Source organism: Caretta caretta, chromosome 20 (assembly GCF_965140235.1).
Source record: "Caretta caretta isolate rCarCar2 chromosome 20, rCarCar1.hap1, whole genome shotgun sequence".
Taxonomy (NCBI): domain Eukaryota; kingdom Metazoa; phylum Chordata; order Testudines; family Cheloniidae; genus Caretta; species Caretta caretta.
The window spans coordinates 18,918,116-18,938,442 of NC_134225.1; the positions used below are offsets into that span (position 1 = coordinate 18,918,116).

General features: G+C 59.4%; 1 protein-coding gene across 1 annotated transcript in view; it reads left to right on the forward strand.

Moving 5' to 3' along the window:
• ADGRL1 (adhesion G protein-coupled receptor L1) overlaps window positions 1-20,327 on the forward strand; it is a 90,333-nt gene that overhangs the window by 15,194 nt on the left and 54,812 nt on the right. The gene's annotated exons all lie outside the window — the stretch shown is intronic.

Here is a 20,327-nt window from a genome sequence, read left to right on the forward strand (position 1 = left end):
CGGGTCTGTGGAGGCGGCCCTGCCTCCCCCCATTTCAACGCCTTTCTGAGCAGATCCAGGTAATTGGGGCCGGACCCTCGGACCAAAGCAGTGGCAGAAAGGACTTCAGTGGGCTTGGACTCCCGCTCCCAAGGTAGAAACACAGGCATGGCCCAGTGTGCCCGTCTGCCCCAGCATCCCATCACCACAAGCGCCGGCTGGTACAGAGGAGGGGGAAATACCAGTCCAGGGGAAGTGACTGGACATCCTGCAGCAGGGAGTTCCACACAGGTGGATCAAATGGAGGTGCTTCCCAGGAGAGGCCACTTGGAGGAGGTGACTCGGGATACCTGGGTCCTGTTCCCGTCTGACCGGCTTGCAGCCTTGTGCAAGTCCCCTGTGCCTTAGCTTCCCCTCCGTTGTGTGTAAATTATTTATGTCAGGGACAGTCTCTCTCACTGGGGGTCTGTGCAGCGCCCGGCACCGTGGGGCCCTGGTCTTGCTCCAGGTCTGTGCTGTGCCTCCATCCCCAGGGTGCTACTGTGATATAAATAACAATGAGTTTGAAATGCGTTGCCTTTTTGCTGACACTGTCTTCTCCTGGTTGCTTGCGTCTCTGGAAAGGCACCTTTGCTCTGCCTCCATCCGATCCCGAATGGGGTGAGATCTGTTCCTGATGGCAGGGACCAATGAAAATCAGCTCTCTGGAGCTTGGCCTGGCTGCTTCAGTTGCGTTGTTGTTTGAAATCTGGGTTGATCAAAAATGGCAGTGACTCAGTTTCCTTTTTCCCGAGATCCCTGCTGAAAAGAGACAAGAAGTCAGGTGGCATTTTTAGGAAGAAAGAAATATCGACATCTCATCTGAAAAGAACATTAAGGTGGCAAAACGAAGAGCTACAATGTTGGGAAATGCCAGAATTAAGGCTGCCTGGGTAACCTTAACTCTTCCCTGTGGAGTGTCTGCATTGTGAGCCGCTCTTTCATGGCATCCAAAGCTATTCTTTTCACAGTACCCCTGCCTCATTCAGTGCACAGGATGGATGGCGTTCACCGGATGAGCAGTTATGCCAGCTTTCTTTTTATCGTCCTCATTCAATGTGTGGCCCCATTCACTGCCATTCACTGCCCCATTCACTGCCACTGTCCGAACCCAGAGTTATTAATGTCCTCATTGACTTTTCTGTGGCACTCATCCCTGAGAGCTTCTGGGATATGAATGAGTTTCTCTTCCCAACACCCCGCGAGATGAGTAGTATCCCCACTTACCATCTGGGAAACGGCGATGCAGAGAGATTAAGGTCACCCCCCGCAGTCCCAGCACCCGGGTGCTGGCGGGTGCTGGGATCCTGTCATTCAGCCGAGCTCTGCAGTCCTGGTCCCCCCCTTAACCACAAGACCCTCCCTGCTATTCCTGCCAGCCCCTGCCTCGTTCACTCCGCACCTTCCAGCTCTGCAACAAAGGAGGCAGGGTCCTACCACAGCTGCCTTCGCTCCCTGCATAACAGGGATCCAGGCCTGGAGCAAGGCCAGCCAGTGCCCACCCTGGGACGGGGTCCTGTGGGTAGAACCGATGCGACCGTGTCACTAAAGAGCGTCTCTTAATGCAGATGCACCAGGCAGCAGTTACGGACGCCCGGGTAGCCGCTGTTCCGGGGTTCCCGATTCACCTGGGTCGCTGCAGGGAACGGGGCAGAGGCTCAGCAGGAGGCGCTGTCCCCGGCCGGTCGTGCTGATCCCAGGGCGCCCTGGGCGGCAGGGAAGGAGACGGTGGCTCAGAAGCCGGTGGTCCCCCGGCACAATCAGGGCCGCCCCCCGTGCCCCAGTGCTAGGGGGCGCTGCGCTGCCGTCCCTAAGTGCAGCTCTGGACCCGAGCTTCCGGCTGCTCGTGGTCATTTGAGATCCTGTGGGCGGAGGGGGACAAAGCTGGAGTCTCGGTTAAATCCGGCCCCGGGGAGGGACAGGCCAGCAGCAGAGAACTGCCCCGGCCCGAGCTGAGAATCAGCCACGATTGACAATCTACCCATCGGTCCACCCCCATCAGCCCCTCGTCGGTCCATTTGTCCGTCCAACCCCATCACCCCCTCTGTCCGTCCATCCGTCCACCCCCATCACCCCCTCTGTCTGTCCGTCTGTCCGTCCACCCCCATCAGCCCCTCTGTCGGTCCATTTGTCCGTCCAACCCCATCACCCCCTCTGTCTGTCCGTCCATCCGTCCACCCCCATCAGCCCCTCGTCGGTCCATTTGTCCGTCCAACCCCATCACCCCCTCTGTCTGTCCGTCCATCCGTCCACCCCCATCACCCCCTCTGTCTGTCCGTCTGTCCGTCCACCCCCATCAGCCCCTCTGTCGGTCCATTTGTCCGTCCACCCCCATCACCCCCTCTGTCCGTCCATCCGTCCACCCCCATCACCCCCTCTGTCTGTCCGTCTGTCCGTCCACCCCCATCAGCCCCTCGTTGGTCCATTTGTCCGTCCACCCCCATCACCCCCTCTGTCTGTCCGTCCATCCGTCCACCCCCATCACCCCCTCTGTCTGTCCGTCTGTCCGTCCACCCCCATCAGCCCCTCTGTCGGTCCATTTGTCCGTCCACCCCCATCACCCCCTCTGTCCGTCCATCCGTCCACCCCCATCACCCCCTCTGTCTGTCCGTCTGTCCGTCCACCCCCATCAGCCCCTCGTTGGTCCATTTGTCCGTCCACCCCCATCACCCCCTCTGTCTGTCCGTCCATCCGTCCACCCCCATCACCCCCTCTGTCTGTCCGTCTGTCCGTCCACCCCCATCAGCCCCTCTGTCGGTCCATTTGTCCGTCCACCCCCATCACCCCCTCTGTCCGTCCATCCGTCCACCCCCATCACCCCCTCTGTCTGTCCGTCTGTCCGTCCACCCCCATCACCCCCTCTGTCAGTCTCTCTGTCCGTCCTCCCCCATCACCCCCTCTGTTGGTCTGTCCACCACCATCACCCCCTCTGTCTGTCTGTCCGTCCACCCCCATCACCCCCTCTGTCGGTCTGTCCACCCCCACCACCCCCTCTGTCTGTCCGTCAGTCCACCCCCATCACCCCTTCTGTTGGTCTGTCCACCCGCATCACCCCCTTGTCTGTCCGTCCATCCACCCCCATCAGCCCCTCTGTCTGTCCGTCTGTCCACCCCCATCACCCCCTCTGTCCATCCATCCATCCATCCCCATCACCCCCTCTGACCATCCGTCTATCCATCCCCATCTCCCCCTCTGTCCGTCTGTCCACCCCCATTAACCCCTTCTGTCCATCTATACATCCCTATTCAGCCCCTATGTCCATCTGTCTATCCATTCCCATACACCCCTTTGTCCGTCCATCTATCCATCCTCATTCACCCCCTCTGTCCCCGTGTCTATTCATCCCCAGTCACCCCCTCTATCTATCCATCTATCCCATCCCTACCCACACACTCCCTCACCGTGGGCTGTGGCCAGGGCCCCTCCACCCTGCCAGCCCCATACGATTCCCATGCTCTGGTGCTGCCATGAGTCGCAGGCTGGGCGGGGGGGACCCCGAAGTGCCCGCGTGCACCGATGCCAGCAGCTCCCCGTGGCAGAGACTGTTAATCATCCCCATCTGCCAGGGATGCTCCGTGAGGGGGTTCTCCAGCCAAGCCCGTCCCACCCCCGGCCCCCACCCAGGCTGGACCCACGCTGGGCACTCAGCAACCTCTGGACAGTCACACAGAGCAGGGCAGGGACAAGGCAGGAGGACACAGTGGGGGTCTGTGAGTCGGGTTTGGGGGGCACCGGCAGGGCTGTGATGGAGGATTCGAGGCTGGGCTAACGGGGGCTGCGGGTTAGGATTGGGGGGCACCGGCAGAGGTGAGGGTGCAGGAGCCGAGGCTGGGATAACGGGGGGCTGTGGGTCGGTTTTGGGGGGCACCAGCAGAGCTGAGGGTGCAGGAGCCGAGGCTGGGCTAACGGGGGCTGCGGGTCGGGTTTGGGGGGCACCAGCAGAGCTGAGATGGAGGAGCCGAGGCTGGGCTAACGGGGGGGCTGCAGGTTGCGTTTGGGGGGCACCGGCAGAGCTGAGGGTGGAGGAGCCGAGGCTGGGCTAATGGGGGGCTGCAGGTCGCGTTTGGGGGGCACCGGCAGAACTGAGGGTGCAGGAACCAAGGCTGGGCTAATGGGGGGCTTCAGGTTGGGATTGGGGGGCACCGGCAGAGCAGAGGGTGGAGGAGCTGAGGCTGGGCTAACGGGGGCTGCGGGTCGGGTTTGGGGGGCACCGGCAGAGCTGAGGGTGCAGGAGCCGAGGCTGGGCTAACGGGGGCTGCGGGTCGGGTTTGGGGGGCACCGGCAGAGCTGAGGGTGCAGGAGCCGAGGCTGGGATAACGGGGGGCTGCGGGTCGGGATTGGGGGGCACCAGCAGAGCAGAGGGTGGAGGTTTCTCACTCAGAGCTGCGCTTGGCCTCCCCCCATTCTCGGGATTAGCCGGATCCCATTTCACCGAGGGAGGCAGGGACATGTCGCTCGTGCTCAGATTTGTGATTTACGCTCCTCGATGCTAATGAGGACACGGAGAACGGCCTGTTCCCAGCGAATTCGGCTAATCCTCCCGGCCGGGCTGCGATGCCCAAATAATGGCAGCGCGGCACCGACAGGCCGGATCCCCCCTCGGCTCCCCTCCAGCCCAGGCCCTGGGATCGGCAGAGCAGGGGGTTCCAGGGCTGGGCTGGCAGGGGGCTGCGGGGCGGGATTGAGGGGCACCGGCAGGGCGGGAGGGGGTGAGCCCAGAACCCAAATCCAAAACGGGCATGTGCCATTAACCCTCCTCCCGGCTCACACACTTCCTCTGGCTCTCGTCAAACTCTGGCCTCAGCCTCCAATCGGGGGGGGGGGGGGGGGTTATAAAGAGCCCCAAGCTGAGACCAGGGTGGAGGCGGGAGATGGAGCAAAACTGCAGAATTTCTAATCTCCCCCCACACACACACAACCCCAGCCCTGCCCCCCTGCCCCCAGCTCTGCCGGTGCCCCTCACTCCCAACCCGCAGCCCCCTGCTAGCCCAGCCCTGGCCCCCTGTCCCCAGCTCTGCCGGTGCCCCTCACTCCCGACCCGCAGCCCCCTGCCAGCCCAGCCCTGCCCCCCTGCCCCCAGCTCTGCTGGTGCCCCTCACTCCCGACCCGCAGCCCCCTGCCAGCCCAGCCCTGCCCCCCTGCCCCCAGCTCTGCCGGTGCCCCTCACTCCCGACCCGCAGCCCCCTGCTAGCCCAGCCCTGCCCCCCTGCCCCCAGCTCTGCTGGTGCCCCTCACTCCCGACCCGCAGCCCCCTGCCAGCCCAGCCCTGCCCCCCTGCCCCCAGCTCTGCCGGTGCCCCTCACTCCCGACCCGCAGCCCCCTGCTAGCCCAGCCCTGCCCCCCTGCCCCCAGCTCTGCTGGTGCCCCTCACTCCCGACCCGCAGCCCCCTGCCAGCCCAGCCCTGCCCCCCTGCCCCCAGCTCTGCCGGTGCCCCTCACTCCCGACCCGCAGCCCCTTGCTAGCCCAGCCCTGCCCCCAGCTCTGCCGGTGCCCCTCACTCCCGACCTGCAGCCCCCTGCCAGCCCAGCTCTGCCCCCCTGCCCCCAGCTCTGCCGGTGCCCCTCACTCCCGACCTGCAGCCCCCTGCTAGCCCAGCCCTGCCCCCAGCTCTGCTGGTGCCCCTGACTCCCAACCCGCAGCCCTCTGCTAGCCCAGCCCTGCCCCCCTGCCCCCAGCTCTGCTGGTGCCCCTCACTCCCCACCCGCAGCCCCCTGCTAGCCCAGCCCTGCCCCCCCCGTCCCCAGCTCTGCCGGTGCCCCTCACTCCCGACCCGCAGCCCCCTGCTAGCCCAGCCCTGGGCTCTCAGTCAGTCTGAAGCTATCTGGGGCTGCAGACATTAACCCTTTCTGTGCCACCCACCACCATCTTCCCCACTTGAATCTTTGCACCGGACCTGGCTCCCCGCTGAGCTGCGCTGAAGGCTTTGGACGGTGCCTGGTGGGCAAATGGCGGGTCCCTGAGCTGAGGGCAGGGTCCCAGCCACACCACCGGGGGGCTGATAACAGGGGCTTCGCCGAGACAGGTTTGTGCCCCACTGCTGAGGGCCCTGGGGCAATCTACATGTGACACGGTGCTGTGGGATATTGGGGGTACCTGCCCCCTCCCCGCAATGCCTGGGGCCGCTGCCTCTCACTGCATGGAAAGATTAAAGGGAACTACATTTCTCACTCTCCCTACAACACCTGGAAAACCACAGCCCTGCCAATCACTGGCTGGGAGCTCCGAGCTGGCAGTGCAGCCTAGTGGGTAGGGCTCTGCCTTGGGTCTCAGGACTCCTGGGTTCTCTTCCTGCCTTTGCTTGGTGACCTTGGGCAAGTCCCTTCCCATCTCTGTGCCTCAGTTTCCCCTCCATTTAAAGAGTGAGCTCTTTGGACCAGGGACTGTATCTGCGCAGCGCCTGACACAACGGGGTCCTGATCTTGGTCGGGGTCTGTGCAGTGTCCTGCACAACAGAGGACCTGGTCTCAATCACAGCCTCTAGGAGCTCTTGTGAGACTCGTGCAAATTGCCCTTTGCTTGGCTACTGCTTCAAGGCCTGTTACAAAGATGGATCCCCCCCCCACCCCCAACGTGGCACTGTTTGGTAGGAAGATCGCAGCCTCACGGTGTAGTTGGCAAATACCGAGAAAGAACATGCCCACAGGGCCCAAAGTGGATGGGCTGGACCATGGAGAGTGGGGCCGGTGCTGCATGGGCAGAAATTGAAACTGACCAGCAGACGGAAGTCCTGGGAGCCCTTCACAGCCCCCCCATGGGCTGCTCATGGGCCCTTCAAAGCTGCCCCACCCTGTCCTGATGCTGCAGGGAAAGGTCTCTGTGCTCACAGCGGGGTGCGATGGGGGGGCTAAAAGGATCTGTAATAATGCCAAGTATGTGGGGGGGGGGGAGAAAGGGGATTAGGAGCGTCTGTTCGCTGAAAGGGGGCAGATTCAGAACTGACCAAAGAAAATCCCCTTTTCACACCAGGTGGCGTTAGCCTGTGGAACTCTCTGCCATTGGATGTTGGCGAGACCGAGAACCTAGCGAGCTTCCAAGGGGAATTGGACGTTTCTTGGAGAAGGAGACGATCCAGAGTTAATCGGTCCAGCCAGCGGCGTATTGGCAGGGAGATAAAGCCTCCTGCTTTGAGGCTTAAGCCGATCTCTGGCTATTAGTGTCCAGGCTAAAACCTGATGTGGGGGCAGATTATCTCCCAGCTGCCACTGCAAGGTTCTTACACTTTCCTCTGCAGCAGCTGGCCCCTGTCAGAGGTGGGACACTGGACTAGATGGGCTGTTCTGGGCTGGAAATGTTTTTATTCATCTCCACAGGAAATTGATTCATAGTTTCCCAGGCCAGAAGGGAGCATTGTGATCATCGAGGGTGACCTCCTGCATAACACAAACCCTGGGGCTTCCCTGGAGTCATTCCTGTTGGAACCAGATCAGGGCTTTCAGGAAAACAGCCATTGGGGAGTCTGCTAGTGTAGACAGAACCTGCACAGGCCAGCCTCGATCAGGGCGCTACAAACCCACCAAGGGTCTTGCTGGATGCCCCTAGCCGGTGGTGGGAGGCTGATGTCACTGCCGAGCAGGGGCGGGGATCGACGCTCCAGTAATGAAGGAGAATGGATGGGGGAGGGAAGGCCCAGCTCCCAGAGCACGAAGCAACGTGACTCTCGTCTGTCCTGTGTGGTTCAGTCTCTCTCTCCAGGGTTAGAGCCGTGCGTGCCGTGCACTGGTTTGCTGTGATGGGGTCTGTTTTATATGCCTGGGCTGCACTTCTGGCAGAAGGCTGGTTGGAGGAACGCACCCAGCTCCTTGTGCAGGATGTTTGGGCTGGTCCATAGTTCATGTGGCAGGTAGTTCCAATGTCCCAACCAGCCCCTGACAAAGTTCTGTCTCCTGTAGACACGAGCTTTACCCTTTGGCTAGAAAGTTCCTCTCTTCTAAGAGCAATGATCATGCTGGAGGGGACCCATGTGATGTCCTAACAGCAGAACTGGGACATACAGAGATTCCCAGCGGCCAGAAGGAACTATTAGAATTAGATGATCTAGTCTGGCCTCCTGGATATCACAGGCCAGAGAATTTCACCCAGTTTCCCCCTGTATTGGGCGCAATAACTAGCCCAATTCCTAGGTTCCTAGGCAAGAACAGCCAAGGCCAGAGACTCAATCCCTGGGCCACTTGTTCCAATGGAAAATTCCCCCTCCCTGGTAGAAATTCACACCTGGTTTGTCCCATTGGATCTGGAATGGCACAAGCTGGGTGTGAGCAAGCCCTGAACCGGTGATGCATGGCACAGCCAATTGTGTGACACACTTGCAAATAACCCGCCGAAGCCAAATGTATATTGTCTGAAGACAAAACAGTATGAAAAGGAGACCTACCCCGGGCTGGATCGGCACTGGGGGCTTCAGCCCGGGACCTCGGATTTTGAGGGCACCCCCGAAATACGCACCATTCACTGCATTGTTCTTCAGTTCCTATCTCACAGCGTATTCCCCGTGCGCGGAAGATACACCCCTAACCCCCCACGCGTTTATAGGACACGTTAGCGAGCGTCTGAGACCTCATCTAAGATCCAGCCCGCCAGGTGGTACCAGCTCGTGAGCTTGTTGTTCTGGTCTGGACCTTTCTCGGCTGTGTTTTGGCTGCTGGCGTTCTGGGTATCGGTCTGTGATGGTTGTGCCAGGGCCGGATATTCATGCATTTTGCCTTTGCAAGTTTCCCTCTCCGCTTAGGTCAAGTGCTGAGCTGGCCTGTTGCGAGGTATTGTGGGGGATAGCGGTGAGCAGCACTGTGGGAAAACCGATACAGTCCAGCTGGTATAACTGGCCAACACTCATGCCTACAGTATTCGTGGTGTGCACCTTACCGTGCGGTAATGGGGGGTGTGCCTGTGGTTAACATGGCCCCCATCACCCTAGGTCTTTACCCTTCCAGCACCCCTGGGCGGCCAGCCAGTGCTAATAGTCCCACTGGGGGAAACTGAGTCACAGAGCGACTCATTCACTCACCCCGGGAGGCTGTGGCTGGGCAGAAAATTTAACCTAGGTCTCCTGTCACAGACTCACACGCCAGCCAGTGTGTCCCCTTCTTCTGTGAGATGTGCCGGCAAACGCTCTGCCAGCCCTGGATTGTTATTGCGAGGTGATGCTTCCAGGACCTTGTCATACCCAGAGCCAGCTGCAGCGTCTGCGTGGCCTGTCGTGAGTGGGTTTCTGGCAGCACACAGAGGCTCCAGCGTGGCAGGTACTGCACAGAAACACGGTCCCTGCCCCTAGCAGCTTTCAGGGTAACTGAGGCACAGAGCCAAGAAAGGACTTGCCCTAGGTCAGGTCTCATGGGGAAAGCACAGCGCCCCCTAGACCTGTTCCAGGGGGAAAAGCAGCCCCTTCCAGAGCCACCCGCCCCCTCCGTTTCCTCACTTCCCCACCTAAGCACTAACCCCGCCTTGCGGCCCCTCAGCACGCCACAGTGACAAGCCCGGGTGTCGTCTGCTGTGGGTGACAACGGCTGTGTAATTGGCAGGTGCCCGCTGTAATGCGAAAGGTGTCTCTCTCCCGGTGATGGAGTTTATTGGCTCCAGCCTGGTTGAACGGTTGAGTGTAGCAATGTAACCGTCGCCTGCTAGACTATCAGTCCTGACCCGGGGATCCAGGAGCAGGCCGGGGCTGCGAGCGGCCGGGCAGGGACAAGACATAAACGCAGGCCAGGCCGTGTGCCCAGCAGGGTCTGCCTGCAGACAGCGCCCAGCCCCCCAGATTTCGATGGACCCAGCTGATTGCCAGCAGGACCCACCCCTGAGTGCTGCCTGGGAGCCCCAGGAAGGGGCAGATCTCCTGATCCTGGAAAAGGTGATTTGGGGACACTGGATCTCTGGGCTCCTGGGACCCATGGCTAAGTGTGGGAAGGACGGCGGAGCCATGGTTAGATTGTGGGAGGAGCTCGGAGTCAGGACTCCTGGGTTCTATCCCCAGCTCTGGGAGAGGAGTGGGGTCTAGTGGGTGAAGCAGGGAGCTGGGAATCAGGACCCCTGGGTTCCAGTCTCAGCTCTGTCACCCACTTGCTGTGAGAGCTTGAGCAAGTCACTCCGGTGCCTCGGTTTCCCTGTTACTGATGAGGCCTCGCGTGCAGGGTTGCTCACTGGCTGCAGGGCACTTGGAGACCCCTGTGAGGGCTGGGCACTAATCCTGGCCCCCAGGGGTGCTTTAGCGGCTCACTGAGGTGATTAGATGCCTTTCATTCCCATTCCAGGAGATTTCATTTCCCTGAGTCATGGCTTTCAGGGGGGCAGAGCCGCCGGGTGGGATCGGAGGCAGCTCTCTTATCTCACCACGGGGTCCATAGTCTAGCCTCAGCTGGGGGGCCGAGGCCCAGAGTTTCCCAGCATGCACCAGCACAGCCAGGTCTGTAGTGGTGCATTGTGGTAGACTCCCCCGGGTGCCCCGCAGTCGCCGGGGGGCCAGGCCCATTCCCTGGGCTGTGAACGGCTCCCGCCGGCGGCCAGTCTGCCGTAGCCGCGCGGCTAAAGCAGTCCCTGTCCAGGCTGCGGCTCCTGGCGTGGCCGGCTCGACATAGTCGCTCTCTGGGCATAGACCGCGGCGGGTCCAGCTGGGGTCTGTGGGTGTAATTGGAGCAGCAGGCAGATGGGACCCTGGCTGGTGCCACCATCTCGGCCCTTCCCTGCCCCGGACAGCTCCCTGTGCATCTCCCCATGGTGTGGATACTGTGCCCTGCGGTGAGCGGAGGATTTACCCAGAATGCAATGCTGCCCCCCGTGGTGCCGCGGGACCCCTGGGTGTGCACCCTGCCCACTCGCTGAGGCACTGTGGGATGGCGGCTGGTGTGCGGTCAGGCCCGCCGCCCCACACGCCGCAGGAGAGCGCCGTGAATTGCTAGGCCAACACGGGTGCGCCTGGTAGTGTGGACAGAACCTTCCTAGGGGAGCCGGGACCCGAGGCCGAGTCCACCCGCCCCATTGTGACAGCTCCCTGCTCATGGCTGCAGCCGGGGGGCCCCTGCCTGGGGCGGTCTGCAGGGCCCGGCGGGGGCTCCGGGCCAGAGGGCAGGGATTAGCTGGCAGCAGGGCTGTGCCCGCCCGCAGGCTCGGGGGAGAGCAGGCGGTCCAGCCTGCAAATAGCTCTCGCCCGCTTCCGGGAGAGCCTTAGCAGAACATTGTGTTTCCTGCATAATGAGGAGACTAAATCCAGCCCCGGCGACTCCTCGCCCTCCCGTGCCACATATGGGAGCCGGGAGTGCCAGGCCACGCGGCCACCGGGACGGGGGGGCAGAGCCACACTTCCCTTCTAACGGCTGTGGGGCACCGTGCCATGGGGGAGGGCAGCACCCACTGTCTTGGCGGGGGATAGAGGGGCCGGGGGCATCATCGAGGCACGCTGAGGGGAGTGGGCAAGGGGGGGCTTGTATCCCTGTTCACCACCTGTCTGTCTGTCCCCGTACATCCCCCTCTTTCTGTCCGTCTATCCCTGTACACCCCCTGTCTGTCTACTGGACGGGCAGCCTGTCAGATCCTATCAGCTCAGCAGGGGGCGCTGTGCTGCAGGGAGCGGGGTGGGGGCTCGGTAGGGGGCGCTCTCCTCATGCAGTCAGCGCTGACCCCAGTACCCCAATGTGGTGATAGGGGGCGCTGTGCTGCAGTTTCTGGTTTTCGCACAAAGGGTCGAAGCAAAGCTGTGACTGTCGTTAAAGATCCCTTGCAATAACCCGGGTGTAAAATTCTCTCCTTCCGTAAATCCTCAGCCCGTCCCTGTCCTGCGTGATAGGAACTAGGGCTGACAGCCAGAACTCCTGGGTTCTATCCCGGCTGTGTGAGGGGAGTGGGACCTAGAGGAGGCAGAAGCTGGGCGTCAGGACTCCTGGGTTCTGTCCCGAGCTCTGGATGGGTTGTGCCATTTGAGGAGGGAGGCTGGACTCGTGGGAGGGGAATGAGATTCAGTGGTTACTGCAGCGGGATGAAGTTCTGAACTCCTGGGTTCTGTTCCCAACTCTGCTACTGACTTCCCTCGGGGCAAGTCACTCCATGCCTCAGTTTCCCCATGGCAGTAGGAACTTTACGAAGCCGTTGGAGCTGTCCGGATAGATTATTATACACCGGTCTAGTTAAAATGGTGCAACCCCCTTCTGCAGATGCAGTCACGCTCGTGTAAATGTGCTTATTTCTGTGTAGCTCTTCCCCTTCGGGCGGGGATGAAGGGTACAAGCCAGTTTAGCTGTGTCCACCGTAGAATTTGGATCACTATCACTGTCGGTAAAATAATCACACTCCTAGCTCCCCTGGTGATGCTGGTGCAAACTCTGTCTGTAGCTAGCCTGGGCAGGATTCCCTTTTCATCCAGAGATGTTGGCAAACGTCCATTTCACCGGACACACACGAACCCGTGAAAAAAACCCCAGCGAGGATATTTAGAGGCGAAGTAAGAAATATGCTGCTTGCGAAGGTTTGATTTAAGGCAATTTACTGGGTGTGTTTTGAGATGTGACAGTGACAATGTGCGTTGGAATGGTTATAAACTGGTTTGAATCTCAACCTCTACTGTCATCAGAGAATTATTGTCTTTCACACACCCCCATAATTTCCCACGAGTGTGAAAACTGAAACGGATAAAACTGGGGGGGGGGGAGCAGGGGAGGAAGAAATGGTTAAAAATAAACATTGATCTTATCTGTCGAAACTATACAAAAATGGACTTCTGCCAAGGCTAGCTATAGGCCAGGCATTGCTGACACCTTCTGTAGTTTGGCCAGAACAAAATCATTGTAAAAACCCACGGTAGCTGCGATTGGCACTGGGGTTTTCATTTGAGTTAAGCTAGCTTGAGGGAGCTAACTTGATTGCAAGAAAGCTACCTGCTCCCTCCTCCATGTGGACTGCTAGACCATGTCCGCTGCGTTGGCTACCCCGGTTCGTTTTTCCGTGTAACCTAAGCTGTGAATATATTTGATCTATGGGCCAAAACGCCTAGAGGATGAAGCCCCGAACTGGGACTCTATTCCCAGCTCTGCCACTGGCCTGATGGATAACCTTGGGCGAGTCACTTTCCTGCCCTCTGCCTCAGTTTCCCCATCTGCAAATTGGTCTTGCCCTCCTTTGTGAAGGGCTTTGAGATCTACGGATGCTGGGTGATCGATGAGAGCTAGGGATTATTGTTATTCTAAGAGGGGCGGTGGGGGGGGAGGTAGGTTAGACCTGCTGCAGTTTTTGCACCAGTATAATGATGTCGCACGGAGTGATTTGTCCCAGAGACAGTTATATCAACACAGCCTTAAAAACCCAGGGCCTAAAACGGGTTTGCACAAGACAATGTGGATTTTCAGCCCATGCTAACTGGCTGAGTAGGAGCAAATTCAACACAACCAGTTAGTGCAGGGGTGGGCAAACTACGGCCCGGAGACCGCATCTGACCCTCCAGACATTTTAATCCGGCCCTCAAGCTCCCACTGGGGAGCAGGGTCCAGGGCTTGCCCTGCTCCGGTGCTCCAGCCAGGGAGCAGGGGAGGCTTGCCCCACCCCGCGTGGCTCCTGGAAACAGTGGCATGTCCCTCCTCCAGCTCCTACGCGTAGGGGCAGCCAGGGGGCTCCGCCCGCTGCCCCTGCCCCACGTGCCATCCCCGCAGCTCCCATTGGCCGGGAACTGCAGCCAATGGGAGCTGCAGGGGTGGCGCCTGTGGAGGGGGCAGCGCACAGAGCTGCCTGTCCGTGCCTCCACATAGGAGCTGGATGGGGGACATGCCGCTGCTTCTGGGAGCTGTTTGAGGTAAGCGCCACCCAGAGCATACACTCCTGACCCCCTCCCACGCCCCAACCCCCTGCCCCAGCCGTGTTCCCCCTCCTGCCTTTGAACCCCTCGATCCCAGCTCCTGCACCCCCAACTCCTCATCCCCAGCCCTATCCCAGAGACCGCACCCCGAGCTGGAGCCCTAACCCCCTCCCACACCCCAACCCCCAATTTTGTGAGCATTCATGGCCCGCCATACAATTTCCATACCCAGATGTGGCCCTCGGGCCAAAAAGTTTGCCCACCCCTGAGCTAGTGCCTCAGAGCAGGTCTAGACTAGGTGTATTTTAAAAAGGGATTTGCTCACATGTTTTAGAAGTCCAGTGTGGACAGGCCAGGTTGTCTTTCAGCTCATGTCTCTGCTTTGCTGTCCTAGGCTTCATCCTGACTAGCTAATGTGGGTAAAAATACAACTTGCCTGGTCTAAATGATGTTAGCTAACATGGGTTAAAACAAGCCTTCTATCCTTATCTAGACACGCCCTTAACTAGCTGATGTTAGCAACCACGTTTTAACGACAGAGATTGAAATCAGAGAAATCAGCTCTAATTGGAAGCGCAAGGGGGTGAGGTGTTGCTTCTTTAACAGAGGCATATTTTCTCCCAGCTGCTCCTTGGGTGTTTGAGTTCAATAGCCATCACCAGTACTAAATGCAAACTCTGCTCCTGGTTTATCCGTGACTTTGAGTGCTCATTTGCACCAGTGTAAGGGGAGTGTGAAACTGCTGTGTTTGACGTACACCATGCCCTGGTGTAAAAGGGCAAAGCAGTGGGAGCGTCAGACCCTGGGATTTGAAACAGCTCAGATATTTTTTCAAACCCACTCACTTCCCAGCATGAATGAGCTGTGGTGTGCGTGGAATCACTGCTCTCAGAACCCGGTCTGATCCCTAGTTTTCCACAGAGACACCCAGAGGGGACGGGACTCGAATTTCAAGCAGGAAAACCAACCATTTCAGGCTTTCTTTGCCTCGGATAAAGCAGGGACGACCCTGATTTCCCAGCTCAGTTCCAGGACTCCTTCAATACACGGTGCCTTAACCACTCGCCCGGGGCTGTCGATTGCCCCATGCCAGGACGCCGGGCTAGATGGGCCCGCTGGCAGCTCAGCGGGGTGCCGCTGCCATTTGCACAGGCTGGGAGAGCACAATGTTTGCGGGGGGAGGGCGGCTGGGCCGGGATGTGGCTGACAAGGGCTCGTTTCTCTCTGGGCACCCCCAGATCCGGGGGCAGGGTGGAAGCAGGTGGGTTTGATTTTGCCTGATGAGCAGCCGGGGGCTTGATTGCTGATTTCAAAGCCATCCCGCTCCCCCTCTCTTTGTCCCCCTCCCCCCTTTGCCTCCCCCTCCACCCTCCAGCTCCCCCCAGCCTAACATGGATCTGAGTGTCAAGGAGCTGCGAAGATGAGCTGTTACCATGGAGATGCGTCACGGGTTCTAGAGTAAGGGCCTTTGTCAGTAAAGATCCCACTGTCTAACGGGAGGGGGGCTTGCCGGGGAGCCAGGACTCCTGGGTTCTCTTCCCAGCTCCAGGAGGGGAGTGAGGTCGGCTGGGTAGAGCTGGGGGTGGGGTGGGGTCAGAAAGCCAGGACTCCTGGGTTCTCTTCCCGGCTCTGAGAGGGGAGTGAGGTCTGCTGGGTAGAGCCAGGTAGTGGGGGCGCTGGGAGTCAGGACTCCTGGGTTCTATTTCCGGCTCTGGGAGTGGAGGGAGGTTGAGAAAGGCAGCAGGGACTCCTGGGTTCTCTTCCCCACGCTGCCATTCACTCACACCCAGGGTGAGCTGGAGTAAGTTCCCCGACCCTCCTCGGGAAACCAGGGCGTGTGATCCGGAGCCCACCCACTAAAGAGCTCGGCGGCGTGGTGAAAGGACCAGAGGGAGAGCTCCAGCAGGCTACCAAGGCCGGAGGGCCAGCTACTCACCCAGGGCCGGCCCGTGGCCGATAGCACAATCCACCGCTGCGGCTTTGCTGGATCGTGTGCCCCACTCATGCAGCGTGACGTCGTCCCGTTAATTGCGGCTTTTAATTGCAAACCCTGGCGGAGCTGCAGGGGTGAGTCTGCCTGGAAGGCTGTGCTGTGCCCGCTGGCCACATGGCGAGGGCTGCGGTGGAGGAGACTCTCTTGCCCTGGGAGGAAGGATTGTGAGTGGAGCCAGGATCCACAACGGCCCCCTCGCCCTGCGGCGGTCCTATCCAGTGCATGTTTCCTCAGATAACCTCTCCACGCAGTCAGAGACTGGACATAGACTGTCGGTTCTTGGGGGCGGGGCCTGGCACAATGGGGTCCTGATCCGTATTGGGGGCTCCTGGGTGCTGCCACATTACAAATGGATCACGATCCCTGACTCTGACCTAGCCCTTTTCATCAGTCGGGCGCCAAGCACTTTACAAAGGAAGGTCAATCGCATTATCCCCTCTTTACAGCGGGGGAAACTGAGGCACAGAGCGGGGCAGGACTTGCCCCAGGTGACCCAGCAGGCCGGCGGCAGAGCCGAAAATAGAGCCCAGGGCTCCGGAGTCCCAGTCCTAGGCCACGCTGCCCCGCCCCAGAATAATAAAGAATGGCGCCAACTGAGCTCAGCACCCGTTGTGCCAGGGGTTGTACAAACATAGCAAGAGATGGCAGCGTTGCCAGCCCCGGACATGAACCGGGCCCCTGACACTGTGAGACGGGCTTAAAAATCATGAGATTTGTTTTACAAAATAGCAATGAATTCGGGTTTCTTTTTTTCTCCTCTGAAGCCAGCTTTTCCCTGCTGCCCTCAGGGCCACAGGAGCCAAGGTTCTTCTGCTGGGGCTTGAAACCCCTCACCGCCGTGGTACTAAGGCAATCCCAGCCCTTAAGAACCCCCTTCCCATAGTATCTGAGTCCCCCTGTGCGGTAGGGCAGGACTGTTATCTCCATGTTACCTATGGGGAAATGGAGCCACAGAGAGACTCCCGCAGGGGTCACAGAGAATATTTGCCGCGGAGGAGAGCCCATTTCCCCATAGCCCGTCTTAGCACCCTAGCTGCCTTACTCTAAGCCCAGCATCGTCCTTCTAACAGACCAAGAGAGGATTTGCAAATTGCAGGAGAAATGGGAGTACAAAGCAGTGAATTGATTCACCCGGCCTGCTGGTGTTAGCGGTGGGATTTGAGCCCAGATTTCCCGCATCCTGCCCCAGGTTGCTTTACCACATGACCACGCTGCACTTGAGTTTAAAATCTCCTCTCAAATAATTCCCGTCCCACCCACCCCCCGTTCAATATTTACATCCTTCAGCTACTCCCAGACAATTATCTGAGCACTCCTTAGCCGCCGTCTAGCCAAGCTAGTCGTGTTTAGTTCTTTTAATCTCCCCTTGTAATTTAATCCTCCGAGACCCTTAATAATTTTCGCTGCACTGCTCCAAATTCCCTCTCATTTGACGGCAGCTTCCGTGCCGCGGAGCGCAGAGGCAGGATCCAGGCTGGAAGGGTCCCTGGAGAGGGGTGAGGGGGGGGACCGTCCCGCCCACTGGGCACTGAGATATGGCATGTCCTAAAATAGCCCCGGCCCTGTGGCTGGAGCAGCCGGACAGGCACACAGGGGTGCTGCAAAAGGCCCAGCCCTTCGCTGCAGGGCTAACAGGTCGTGACCCACTGATGCAGGTTGGGCTTGTGGGTCAGATGCTGGGAGTCAGGAGAGCTGGGCTCGATTCCTGCTTTGCCACTGACTCCCCATGCAGCCTGGTGTGAGTCACTGCGTCCCCTGGTGCCTCAGTTTCCCCTTCTGTAAAATAAGGGGGTATGATCCTTCCGTTTGTCTGTTGCGGTGAGCTCTATAGGGTAGGGACAACCTCTCGCTGTGTCTGTCCAGCGCCTGGCACAATGGGGCCCCCCACATCCTGGTCACAACCTATGCCGTAGAAAGGAGCCTCTTGTATGTGCAGACTTAGCAGCCCCATTGCAGGCTGTGGGGAGTTTCCAGGGAGCCACTGTTGCTGGGTCAGGAATCCAGGGCTCCGAAAGCCAATAAATCTGTTGGTGCTGGAGTAGGAGATTTCCAGGCACTTGTTCATCTCGCTGCCCTTTGCTGGGGCTTTCCAGGGAGCTTGGGAGGCACCTTTGCGAGGAGAAGCTAAAGCAGGGACATGCCGCAAGCAGGGTGTGGGGGGATGAAACCCACTTTGTGGCCCCAGGATTAGTTTTGGGTTTCAAACAATGTATTGCACCCTAATGGAGCTAGGGTGCTTTATGAATTGAGCATTGCAGCCAGCTCTGGGGTGGGGTGTGGTTGCTCTTTAACAGCCATGCAGTAACACTGTATGAGACTTGCCTGCCCAGCATTGAAAGGCAGCCTCCTCTGGTGTGGAGAATGGCAGCTGCTTTTCAGGATGTATTGACACTACACAGGGACCTCTTGGCCAGTACTGAGATTCTGCCACCTCTGGGATGGGGCACAGCCAGAGTATAAGCACACAGTACTCAAAAGTCACTCATTCAGAGCAGAGAAAAACAGACACCTCTGGGGTTAAGCATGGCAGCTGCTTGGCAGCACACAGAGACACCACATGGGGGTCATTCATCCAGCACTGAGGTTCCACTGCCTCTGGGGTAGGGCTCACTCAGCAGCTGTTTAGCAGTCACAGGGATCCTGAAATGCAGCCACTTCTGGGGTGAGGCGTGGCAGCCGGTTCACTGCCACCCACCATCACTGCCAGACACTTTAGAACAAGAACAAGTGGCTATTCCACGGGAAGAAGCGACAGGAGGGAAATTAGGGGACCAGGATTGTAGAATTAATGCTAGAATTTGGCCTGGACCCCTCAGTTCCCGCTCCGACTCACTGGGAAAGGGCTCTGATGCAGGGCCCTCATCTGAGTGATTTGCTTGGCCCTAGCTAGGTCACCATGGTGATCATTTTGCCCCACAGCGATCCCTGCAGAAGTGTGAGGGTCCCGTTCTGGTTTTTCCTGATAACGATCAGGACCCGACTTGCATCTAGCAAGGGTCCCAAAGCGTTCGCATCACCAAAACCTTCCAGGTCGCCTGAGCGTTGGGCCCACCTTCATTAGTTTCATTCTACCGAGGCACAGAAGGGGGCAAAGCACTTGCTCGTGAGTCACACCAGGATGTGGCAAGGGAACCCAGGAGGCCAGATGCCCAACCTCCCTGCTGTGACCACTAGACCTAGCTCCCCTCCCAAGAGCCGGGAATAGAACCCAGGAGTCCTGGCTCCCAGCTGCCTGCTCTAACCAATAACCCCTACTGCTCTCCCCCGAGCTGGGGCTAGAGCCCAGGCATGTGTTCCGCCTGCCACACACCAGACCCCGCCCCTCCCAGCGGACCTGCTATAATTTGGCAGTTTTAGATGTAATTAGGCAGTTTCTTAAACCGCGATGTCTTCGCCCAAGAGACCGAGCCGCCTCCTGGAGAGACCAGGAAGCCGTAATTAGGAGAGCCTTGGAAAGCTCCACTCACATGGGCTGCCTGCACGCCGGGCGGGAGGGAGAGATGCGTGTAGATGGCACAGCCGGGGTCCTGCTGGCCAGGGCCCCAGGCCACGGGGGACCTCCCAGTGTCCGGGATCCCTCGCCAAACCCAGCGTCACTCAGCCTGGCCTGTTCGAACCGCTACGCCCCAGCCCTCTCCCAGAGCCAGGGAAAGAACCCAGGAGTCCTGACTCCCAGCCCTCCGGCTGTAACCACTAGATCCCATCTCTGGTTAAGCAGGGATGACCTGGGCCCGCAGATGGTGGGGAGATCCGCGGCCTGTCTCTAAGGGGCGAGGCCAGGGGCTCTCCCCTCACAGTCAGTGCTGACCCCAGTGCAGTGCTGGGGGAGGGAGGGGCTGGTTTGCCATCTCCCCGTGCCCGGGGACTGGGAGATGAGTGGTTAGGACATGCTGGCAGCAAGATATAGCCGGGGGGAGGCCCTCCTTCCCAGCACACGCTGTTCTTCCCAGGCTGTGATATTTGGGGGGGGCAGCTCCACCCCCAGCCAGCCTCCTTTGTTCTCCACTCAGGGGCTGGGAAATTTATGAGAGGCTCAGACACCCATGCGCCCCGCCCTCCTGCTGGCCCATGCCCCGGGCCCATTGCTATGTGTTGGCATCCCTGGCTTGGCTCAATCCCAGGTGAATGACTAGAACCCCCTGCTCCGGGGGCGCTGCTGGGGCTGCCTTGTCCTCAGCCCCCCCCCCATGCCCCCAAGAGCTGCCTGTCTCTGACCTTCCCCCCCAATCCACCCTCTCTCCTGCCCAAGTGTCATCCCCCACAACCCCAGTGCAGGGCTCTGGGGGCCCCCAGCCCCATTCAGTGCTATGAGGCCTCCAGCAACAGCTGAGAGGGACAGAGCTCTAGTTTTATGTGACTATAGAAGCTCTGAGAGCCTTACCCCTACCCCCACTGGAGTTAGGAAGGGCTCTTCTTCCCATATCAGGGGTGGAGAAACTGAGGCACAAGGGGAACTGACCCAAGTTCACTCAGCAGAGCTGGGAGTTGACCCTTAGTCCTTACTCATCTTCCCCTCCCATAGCCAGGGATGGAACCCAGGAGTTCTGACT